The 12,255-nt window shown below is 42.1% G+C and overlaps 1 protein-coding gene across 1 annotated transcript in view; it reads left to right on the top strand.

Moving 5' to 3' along the window:
- Window positions 1-12,255, top strand: part of ME1 (malic enzyme 1) — a 1,446,246-nt gene that overhangs the window by 1,384,264 nt on the left and 49,727 nt on the right. The window lies entirely within an intron of this gene.

Below are 12,255 nucleotides of genomic sequence, written 5' to 3'. Positions count from 1 at the left end.
TCGCTAACTGGTGTTAGCGACAGCTAGGTAATAGGGAGATCATTTTATCTCCGCTTTCTTGGCTCTTAAAGCCAAAAAAGCGGAGATAAACCCCCTTGATAATATGCCCCCAGGTGTAAAAAAAGCAGTGCTAACCGAGGTTAGCGCTGCTTTTTTATCACTAACAGGGTTAGCGAAATCCTTGATAATAGGAGAAATGTCGCTTAACAACATTTCTCCTATTATTATTCTCTGGAACGCCCCCTTTGCATCTCATTAGAGATGCAAGGGGAAGCGTAGAGAAAAAGGGTGCTACCATGCGAATTTGCGTGTTAGCACCCTGTTGCTGATAGGGAGATAACTTTATCTCCGCTTTCTTTGCTTTTAAAGCCAAAAAAGCGGAGATAAATCCCTTGATAGTATGCCCCCACATTTCTTGTTGGAAGAACTGGCTCTTTGCACAGTTGAAGGTGAGATCAGTTGACTGGGCTCTCAACAGGGTAGCATGCATTTGATAGCAAAGGCTGTTGAGGGTGGGTGCATGAATGAGAATTTCATTGCTGACATTGACAAAAGCTCCAAGACCTGTCAGGACCTCCCAGATTGCATTTTGGAAGATAGCTGCAGCTGATGATATCCCAAAATTGAGACGCAGTAGCGGCGAAGGCCAACATGTGTGGAGAAATTTGTCATATACCTGCTGTCTTCATTGATTTCCAGTTGGTGGTAGCCAGAATTCAGGTCCAGTTTGGAGAGCCAGAGCACGCCGTTGATGTCCGCAATGAAGTCATAGATTGTGGGGGATATTATGTGCCGTTCTCTCATATTTGCTGCTTTGGGGAGGCAAATATCCATGCAGATGCATATGAACCCTAGCCGCCTGGGTTTTCTGGTGATTACCATGGGGGATACCCACAAGGTTAGTTCAAAAACCTTTTCAATGACCCCTGCCTCCTCCAGTTTGTGTAGTTCTGCTTCCACTGCCGGACGGAGATGAAAGGGAATTATGCGGTAGCGGAGCACCACTGGGCAGACTGAGGGGTTGATGTGGTGTGAGATAGCTGCAGTGAAGTGAACGAGCTAGAGCTGTTCAGCCGTGTCACAACTTATGAGTATTTCAGAGGCTGTGGAGGTGACAAAGAACTTCGCTAGGCATGAGTGGCCACCATGTGATGCGATGTAGGAGAAAACACCAGCCAGCGGGATGTGGATTGTGCTCCCATATGCATAGATGTGTGCCCTCGTGGATCGTAGACAAGGCTGTGGCATTAGGGTGCAGAAATGTTGCAGGCTGCTGATGTTTACTGATGCGTCTGTGTCAATGAGGAATGTGGTCAGAGGGCCATCGATGAGGGCTTTGCAGGCTGGGTGGATGTGGCACATTGGCTGCCCCGGCAACAGGGCGAAAGAAATTAGGAAAATGTCATCATTTATCGCCTTGTTCAGAGCTAAACAGGGGAGTCTAGCAGTCCACATTGGTTGTGGGACCATGTGGGAGTGCTCTTACTTCTTGGTGGTTTGGTGTGGTATGACTGCAAGGAGGGGTGGGTAAACAGCATCCGCCCTGACAGACTTTGGCAGAGTGACTAGGCTAAAGACACACCAAGCAGGTCTTGCCCCTGGCTAGGAGAGACCGCAATATCCATACTGACCTTTTGGGCTGTCTTTACCCAGCGCTGGAGGTGTCGACTGGGGGTTCTCTTGTGAAGGCAGAAGCTGTCTCCATTTTGATGGGCCATGGGGTATTCTGGTGTGGTGGAAAGTTTTGGAAGGCAACTTCAATCTGTTCCACTCAGTCGTTGGAGAGTTTGTGGGACCAAACGAGTGTAAGGATTTCGTCAAGAGGCATGTTGGGCCAGCAAAGGATGCGTTGTCTTAGCATGACTGACCGGTAGCCTTGTATGATTTGTGTGCTCAATACTTTTTGTGGATCATCTTCTGTGCAAGTGTTGGCCACCCAACGCAGGCGGGCATCAAAGAGGTCGATAGATTGAAACTCTCACTGGCTAGCTTGCCGCAATTTGAAGTATTCAGAATTAGGGTTCATTTGGGTGTCAAAGTGTGCCTTCAGAGATGCAATGGCACTGTTGTTGTCACTATCAGCGCCCGTGTTGGAGACTGTGTAAAATAATTTGAAAATCTCTTTTTATGCCTAATGCAAAAGGAGGGAACATTATGTCTCGCCGTCCGTCTCTTTGGTGGCCTTGAAATAATTGTTGAGGCGAGCTACCCACATGCACCAGTAGAGGGGATGGCAGTGATGGGGTCACAAAGCTCACGGAAGGGGGATAGTGGGTTGGATGTGCCCCCAACAGCAGGGACAGGCATGAGGCATTGTTGAGGTATGGCCTGCACATTTTCTTGATGATCTGTGCTCATTGTGGAGGACAGTGTGTCGGAAAACAGGGAGCAGCTGAGGCACGCTGGGTGGGAGATCATACATTGTGTGTTAAGGCAAGGGGGCACTACTCACAACAAAAGAGTGTTCATCTGGGCTGTGGCAATTGACTTAGACAACCATATGTTTAAATGTTCTATTAAAATGGGGACATCAAAACTTGATAACCAAAACGACCCAGATATATAACTAAATTCAGTATATTTATTGTATCAAAAAGAAAAATGACATAAATTTGTACATGCCAATCTATATGCAATGTATAATTAATTTGATTAATAAATGTCTTATCATTGCTGTATAGTAAATCAGGCCCACTCCTACATTCATGCAACCTCATTCATTATTCATTAAATGTTTTCATTGTGTACTATTTCAGTGTTACAACCTACCTCATTTTAACATGATCTTCCTTCTTTAATATGTTAACACTTGAAAATGTTAATCTTGCATTGAAGAATAATCTTCTACAGCAGAGCCAATGACATTATTTATTCAATATGATGGATTTTCCATCACTTTAAATTGTATTTATTACTATTGAAGGAAGCTTTTTCAAACTTAGAGGACTGTACAAATTAATCTTTCTCATCCATCATGCCCGTGTGTTCCCATCTACACTTGTTTCGACCACAAAGGCTTCATCAGGAAGCTGAATATGATGGAAAAATTATATAAAAGAACATACAAAAACTCTGGGTCAAGGTCTCATAACCCTCTAGAATGTTTTAATAGCAACTATTGTTTAGTTTGTACATCCAGTTCCACATGTGTCACCTTATATCCTAAACCTGTGTTGGTGATAAAACAAAATCTAAACCCATAATTAAATCCAAATCCATACCCGTGGTTGACATGAAATAAGACAAGGTCAATCAAGCAATCAATCAATCAATCATGGAACTTGTAGAGCTCACCACTTACCCGCGAGGGTCTCAGGGCGCTGGGGGAAAAAAGGGGGGGTGCTGCTATTGGTTGGACAGCCAGGTCTTGAGTAGCCTCCTGAAGGTCAGTTGGTCTTGGGTCTGTCGTAGGCTGAGTGGGAGGGTGTTCCAGGTCTTGGCGGCGAGGTGGGAGAAGGATCTGCCGCTGGTGGATGTTCTTCGGATGTGCGGGACGGTGGCATGGGAGAGGTCGGCGGAGCGGTGCTGGCGGTTAGGGACATAGAAGAGGAGTCGTCTGTTGAGGTAGGCTAGACCGGTCTTGTGGAGTGCCTTGTGTGCGTGGATGAGGAGTTTGAAGGAGATTCTCCTGTTGACGGGGAGCCAGTGCAGGCTTCTCAGGAGGGGGGTGATCTGGCTGTGGCGTGGTACATCGAGGATGAGGCGTGCAGAGGCATTATGAATGCGTTGCAGTCGTTTGATGAGCTTGGCCGGGGCTCCATCGTAGAGGGCATTTCCATAGTCGAGTCTGCTGCTGACGAGGGTCTGGGTGACTGTTCTTCTTGTATCTGTTGGGATCCACCTGTAGACCCTGCGGAGCATGTGGAGGGTGTTAAAGCAGGAGGAAGTCCCAAAGAAATAGCCTGTAAAGCGGGTAAAGTGGCATAGGTCTACAACCACCTAGCGTAGACCCATGTGTATACGTTTTTACCAGCTCAATAATAACTACGAATACCCTAGAGAACGATGTAGAGCCCTTCGTGAGAAATAGGAATGACAGTATGCTCTCCAAGTCATCACCTATAGCAACTTAGACCTTTATGGGGATTCACCTGATATTTGTGGGTGGATCCAAGTATGAACAATCTCAGTGGAGAGTTCCAAAGAGTGCAGAACAATATCTTGAACTGGGGGCAAGAAAAAGTTTGATTAGGAAATGTCAAAGAAAAAAAATGCAAGAGTGCACCCCCTTATGTAAACACCACGTTGTTTCCAATAGCCAATGTTATCACACTTACCCTGTAAAAATATTAAGCAGAGTGCAGTCGTAATATGGCTCAGTACAATGTATGCTCAAAAGTCATTCCCAATTTTTTTTATTACTACCGTGATAATCCTAACTCACACATAGCGCAGTCAATACAGTCTCTTCCCTAGATGTAAATTATTATGGTGAACCGGAAGCTTCTCTATCAATGATCTGCTATGTAGCTCTCCCAGGCATCCTGCCTTTCGAGTGCCGAATCCTGATATCATGCTGGGGCAGATTCCGCCTCACAATCCTGCGCCAAATGTAGAGCCGTACTGCATACTGGACTCACTTATGAAGAAATGGCGCTTCTTGGTATGTAAGTATGCTGACTTCGCCTGTCTTTAGCGGGCTCCGAAGGCGCAAAATGCAAAACGCCAACCGTGGTCCCTGAACACCAGGTGCACCATATTGTATTGAATGAGAGCATAGAATGTAAACTCACTTCCAATGTGCGTCTAACAATGCTGATAATGGCCGCCATTTTAGGATGAGGGATATTTAGAAACTGATGCTCTTTGTCACATATCTGACTTTGCCATTGAAACAGCCAAATGGTACATCAATGGATATAATGTAAATCTGAGAAGTCTTACAAACTGCAAAACTAGTAACATACTATCCCCACCCGGAAGATCTATCTGAATTCATAGCATAGCTTAATTTATGTGACAATAATATGCACTTCACCACATCTACCAGTAATGACCAAGTAGAATTTCTACATATTACTATTAAACATAATAAACAACACTTGAAGGTTGACCTATTTGTGAAAGCTACATCTTGGAATACACTTCTACACTTTGCAAGTTTCCATCCTCAATCACAAAAAAACAGCATCCCATTTGGCCAAATCCTGCGTCTTCGCAGGAACTGTACAAATCTATCAGATTTCGGTCTGCAGGCCGTTGAGATGAAAGAGAAATTCATAGCAAGAGGATACCCCAAAAGATTAATACATGACTCATACGTGACCCATTTAAAAGAGCACTGTATTATGACAGACATCATTTATTGATTAACCATGGTCCTAAACAGACATCCAAACTGGTATTAATCACACGCCACTCCACAATGAATGAGAAGATACACCAAATAATCAACTCCCATTGGCATATCATAAATGCGGAAAGAGAAAAAGAACAGCATATACCTACATTCCTATTTGCACATAGGAGGAATACAAATCTCAAGGATCACATTGTCATATAACGTATGACACAAAGAAAGCCTGCCATCCAAACAACCATAGATGACAATGCCCCGAAGTAGGAAATTTCAAATGTGCGAAGCATGTGACTTTGCCATTGAAATAGCTAAATGGGACATCAATGGGTATAATGGCAATCTGAGAAATCTTACAAACTGCAAAACTAGTAACATCATATATCTGCTGTTGTGTCCCTGCAAGCTTGGATATGTGGGGGAAACTTCACGGACCATGGCTACCAGGCTGCCGGAACATCGGTCTGCTATACGAACCAAAAAATCAGCTGCACCACTTGTAAATCATTACATAAAGGCATTACATGCACCTGATGACATTCAATGGATAATTTTAGCAAAAATCCATACGATGACAGGCAGTTTGAGTACAGAAATCAGGAAACGCAGAGGTTTTCTGGATTTTCATATTGGATACTTATTAAAGAGGATTGAATAGTAAAATCCCTTGGGATCAGGCAATTAGATATAATACCAAATGACGTTGCGGATCACTCTTCCTGCTATTTTTCTTTTTCTGCTTTTTGCGATTGAGGTTGCCAGTTCTGAGATTCTAGTGTTAGTTAGGCATGATATCATGTCTTAAGCTTTAGAAATGTTTTCCCTCCTGTATTCTTGATATGGATTGCCTTATTTGAGATCTTATAGTCAGTCAGATATGTGATCATGTTGTATACTTCACTTAGGACGCATTTTTCATACTGTATTTTTAATAAGGATGGCTACATCAGGGACAGATAGCAATCCAGCGCTATTTCTAACTAAGCTCTATCATATTACTCTCTTCCTATTTTAAAGTATTCCTTTTTGATGCCTACATTACCTACTTCCCTCCAGGGTGATCGACCCACCTCCGTAACCCCTACTATACTCTAGAGGTAACCATAGAGTAATGTTCTTACACTACACAAATATAATGCCTCAGTTTCATGGGCTCCTTAAAACCCTTACATTTTTTATATGTCAATACATTTTATCTTTTCAATGGGTCGCTATTTTCAAGTTTTTAGGGCTGAATTGGAATCAATTCTCATGTTTGGGATCAACTGGAGACTAAGCTATCGACATAGCAATTATAATGAAGGCATGTAGATTATGAAAACCGGCTCTACTATATGTAATTTTAATGCATATTTTATTATCCATCGTAAGGGGGTTAACAGCTATCTTGTTATTTGGGACCGCCCTAATATGGCCACCATTATCAGCGTCGGACGCACATTGGAAGTGAGTTTACATTCTATGCTCTCACTCGATACAATACGGTGCACCCGGTGATTAGGGACCACAGCTGGCATTTGGCATTTTGCCCCTCCCAACCCCGCTAAAGACAGGCGAAGTCAGCATACTGGTTTTCTGACCAAAATGCACCATTTCTTTATAAGCGTGTCCGGTATGCATTACGGCTCTACATTTGGCGCAGGATTGTGAGGCGAAATAAGCCCCAGCATGATATCGGGAATCGGCAACCGAACAGCGGGAAGCCTGGTAGAAGCTCTTGCAAGGTACCTAGCAGATATATGGTAGAGAAGCTTCACAGTTCATTATAATAATTTACATCTAGGTAAGAGACTGTATTGACTGCGCTATGTGTGAGTTAGGATTATCGCGGTAGTAATAAAAAAAAATTAATCTACTTTTGGCTCTGTTTTCATTTTAAAGGAGCTTAACCTGCTTCATCATACTGAGCCATATTGCGACTGCACTCTGCTTAATATTTTTACTGGGTAAGTGTGATAATATTGGCTAGTAGAAACACTGTGGTGTTTACATATAGGGGTGCACTCTTGCATTTTTCTTTCTTTGACATTTCCTAATCAAACTTTTTCTTGCCCCAGTTCAAGAAATTGTCCTGCACTCTTTGGAACTCTCCGTTGAGATTGTTCATACTTGGATCCACCCACAAATATCAGGTGAATCCCCTAAAAGGTCTAAGTGGCTGTAGGTGATGACTTGGAGAGCATACTTTCATTCCTATTTCTCACAAAGGGCTATACACCGTTCTCTAGGGTATTCTTAGTTATTATTGAACTAATGAAAAATTATACACAAGTCTATTTTAGGCTCCTGCAGACCTATACCACTTTACCCACTTTTCAGGCTATTTCTGTGTGCACTTGTCCTATCTCATGGCAATCACGGGTATGGATTTGGAATTCATTATGGGTTTAGATTTTTGTTTTTTCACAAACACAGGTTTGGGATGTAAGGTGACACACGTGGAACTGGACGCACAAACTAAATGATAGTTGCTATTAAAATATTCTAGAGGGTTATGAGATTTTGACCCAGAGTTTTTACTGTATGTGTTTTTATAGGGTTTTTCCATCATACACAGCTTCCTTGATATAGGTTGTTTAGCCGAATTGTGCATAGGAGATGGGAACAAACGGCCATGACGGATAAGAAAGATTAATTTGTACAGTCCACTAAGTTTGAAAAAGCTTCATTCAATAATGATAAATAAACTTTCAAGTGATGGAAAATCAGATTGAATAAATAATGTCATTGGATCTGCTGTAGAAGATTATGCCTTTAATGCAAGATTACAATTTTCAGGTGTAAGCATATTAAAGAAGGAAGAGCATGTAAGAATTAGGTTGTAACACTGAAATAGTACACAATGAAAAAATGTAATGAATAATGAATTGTGATTGCATGAATGTAGGAGTGAGCCTGATTTACTATATAGAAATGATAAGACATTTTTAAATCAAATGAATTATAAATTGTATTTAGATTGATATGTATGTATTTATGTCATTTTTCTTTTTGATACAATAAATATACTGAATTTAGTTATATGCCTGGGTCGTTTTGGTTATCAAGTTTTGATGCACCCATTTTAATAGAGCATTTAAACATATAGGTGCCAAAGTATTTTCTAAGACAATTGCTTTTCTGTCCCTAGCTTAGGAATTTCATCCAGTGTTAGGGGAACCCCTATATATGTACAATCATCTGGGCAGTGGTGCCAGGTACTGTAGAGATAGCCAGAATTGGACTACTGGAGTAGGTGCTGTAGGTATGCTTGTTTGAGGATGTCAGCTCCTGTACATAGTATAGCTCATCCACGTGATAGCAGGCGGTGAGGGTAAAGATAAAGACAGTGCGTGCACCCTATGGGCAGAGGGGAGGGGCAGCACATGTCTTGGCCATTGTGTAGCCGCAGAGGGTTGGCAGGCAGCTGGGGCTGAGAGGAGGAGGCTGCCTCAATCTTTCGCCTCCACTGTAGTGATGGCCACTGCGAGGACCAGCTAAGCAAGGCATGGACATTTACAGAAGGGCACACACTTTGGATTGATTGATGCTCCACACTGAGAACTAGTGTAAGGGTGGGATCCTTCTCTTTTTATCAACTCAACCTGGCCTTCAACATGGGTTCAGGGCATGTGGGCGTGCATGTCACGGTACTAGGGCATAATTTAAGGCTGTAATAAAAATACAAACAATGGGTATGGCAAGGAAACGAGTTATAGTTAGTTTAGGGCATGAGTTATATTTAATTCACAAACTATAACTCATGAATTTCAGTGGATTTATTAGTTTAAATCTTTGTTTTAACTGACATTGTCAACTAATTATAACATCCCTATAACCTTTGAGTTGTCTTTGAAAAAATATACATATATATATATATATATATATACCAGAACTGGTGTGAGGTCGCCTGGCAGACCGACTGCTACGTTTGACACTAGCGGGAAAAGGGAAAGCTTAATTTGTGCTACACTTACCGCATAATTGGAATTGTGAGTACACAGTGAGCAAGAAATGCAGTGATTTGATACTTTCATGAAGTTCTTGCGAAAGTCTGCTACCGAAATTCATGAGGAGGAAGAGGCTGCATTGAAAGCCTTCGATGATGAAGCCATCGTATTGGGAGATTCTCACGTGAGTGGCAACACAGGACTGCATTGCAGCGATTTGACCTCTAAATTGAAAAAACTGGAGAAGCTTAAAAGAAGCGAAATATCGAAATGATGGGAGAGTAAGTCCCTTCAATGCTATCTAGTGGTGGGGCATATACCTTGTGGACTAACAATACTAGTAGCACCCAATTATGAGAACACTAACCCCGATATGTTGAAGCAGTGGCACAATAAGAATAACGTATGGTCAGGGCAGATGCTAATCAAATACGCTGTCATCAACAGGAATAAGATCCTAAAATGTTTTTTCTGCTTCAACCCAAGATAACTTAGTGGGGGAGCAATGGCTCCTGTGGGGTAATGAGAGATATTTTGATAGAGTTATGCACAATAGCAATACACAGGGTTGTGGTGATGTCAGAAAGAAAGCTGGCTACACACATCAAAGACGCAATCAGTTTGTGAAATAGTTTATATAAGAAATAAGAAGGTAAATACAAAAGGTTTTAAATTGAAAAATATTCTGTACAACAGCTAAACATTAGACAATGGTGTATGGTGTCCCAGTGAAAGAAAAGTTAAACCTCAGCAAAAGAGTGGCATTTGAGGTGACATATGTAGAAGGTTTAAATTTTTCAGAACATTTCAGCGACTATGAATGATATAACTCTGTGGTACACAGCACTCTATCCGATCATATGTACTATGTTATGGTTCGCCTTGGTGAACTGTCGACAGCGTTTCGACCCAAATTGGATCTTGGGTCTCTTCAGGACCTAGAAATAATGGGACACCTAAAAGGAAATAGGAGGATACCGTCAGCGTGTGGCCCTTAATGGGAAACTACGGACATGTCAGTGTAAGGTCTGCATGTCAAAATACCTAAAGGAGGGCCTGTACTTTCTGGTGTGAGAAACAGTGGCACTGTGAAAGTAGTGAAAAAATAACTCACAGGGGACCCGGCCGGGTACTGTGAAAATATAGGGAACAATACATAGTATTCAGTTGAGGCATAATTAAAAACACATTTTGCCATGCATAGAGGAGGCACGACTGATGATAAAACTTACCCCATGTGAGGGTAGTGGAAGGCAGGCAGGAGATTGGGAGGAGCCGACCAAGAACTTAGCAAGGTAATAGGCACTGCTGTAATGGATACGTTGGGCACTGTGTGGAGGAAAAATTTTGCTGTAGCTAGCGATATCTATATAGATGCAACATGCTGCGGTGGCAAAGACTGCAACATGTGCTTACCTGTAGGCGAGAGATATCACCCCATGTGCAAAAAGCGGGAAGGTTCCGTTGGTGCAATTATCGGCCAGCCTGTTGATGGCTCTGTGTGGCCCGATAGCTCAGTGTGTGCTGCAATGGGAAATTATAAGAACAGACGCAAAGTCTAAGGAAAGTGAAAGCGCGTCTATACAGCGTCTGAGGATTACAGACAAGTGTGTTCTGTACCTTGTATAGCAATGGATGTCCTACGTAAGCTCCCACAGTCCCGGTTGTCCCGAGAAGTGTGCCTCTCTTCTGTCTGGTACGATGACAGCGAGTGGCAGACTGACTTGCTATAGATAAGGAAAATTTTCCCGCCCGATCGGCAACTTCTAGACCCAAAATAAAGCCCAAAACCATTCAACCATCTGGCAATACACAGGATGAGCTGCAAGTTGCAGATATGCACCTAATGGTAATTTTACAAAAATGTGGCTAATGTGAATTTATGCAATAATGAGTCAACCACAGGACATGTGCTAAGCACTGAACAAGACATAGACATTTATGAGGAAGCACCAACCAGATTCAAATCTAAATCAAAGTTTATTCCCATGTTGGCAAAGGATGCCTTGGATATATACAGTGATCTAGTTATTAAAGAACTGAAAAATCTATACACAAATGTAAACCATAGGAGAAAGAAAAACAATGTTCAGAAGGACTAGTTCACCCTAATTGACAAATTGAAATCTAAATTGGACTCTATCATCGGAAACTCTGATGAGGGAGGGAACGTGGTCCTTTGGTCCACAGAGAAATATATGATTGAAGCATACAGATAACAGCCAGTGTTATGTACAAGTTTCAGTGGCATTCATACAGAGAGAATATAATAATGAACTAACAGACTGATGTGACCAAGGGCTTATCAGCCATAATGAATAACAATTGATGAGAGTTTACCATCCTAAAACACCTATCATATACTTGATCCCAAAAGTCCTTAAAGATAAGGACAATCTGCCAGGTTGTCCAATAATTTCAGCTCTGGATAGTGCCTGGGAAAATATCTCAAAATATGTTGACTCTTTCTTAAGTTACTTTCTTAACAAGTTTACCTTCTTACACCCAAGACACAGGTGACTTTCTTAGAAAGATCTATGACTTACCGTAGGAAGATAATTACCTCCTCATCACTATTGACATGACCACACTATACACCAGCATACAGCACTCAGATGGTTTGAGGACAGTGCGACACTTCCCAGGTGCAAGACCCATCTCACTATTATACATACGGAAATGCTGTTGCGAATGATTCAGAGATGGGTGGAATGTAATTTTTCCCTCTTGGACAAAGTTGTTTCATCAAATCAGTGGCACAGCAATGGGTACCTGCTTTTCTCCTGGCTATGCAAATCTGCATATGGTCTTGTGGGAGTAACACGTGATCTAGGTTGCACACCATAGTGATTGGGCTGACCATGTGATACATTGGAGCAGATACATAGATATCCTGTTCCTGGTATGTAAGGGTACAGAAAGCAGTTCTACAGCATTCCTCATTAAGACTGAGATAAACAACCTCAATTTACATTTTACTCATGCCATCAACAGCTCAGAGGTGCATTTTCTAGCTCTCATCGTCTATAT

This window comes from Lissotriton helveticus, chromosome 6, assembly GCF_964261635.1.
Source record: "Lissotriton helveticus chromosome 6, aLisHel1.1, whole genome shotgun sequence".
NCBI classification, from domain to species: domain Eukaryota; kingdom Metazoa; phylum Chordata; class Amphibia; order Caudata; family Salamandridae; genus Lissotriton; species Lissotriton helveticus.
The sequence above is the reverse complement of the archived record's forward strand: the minus strand, read 5'-3'. Positions and strand labels throughout refer to the sequence as shown.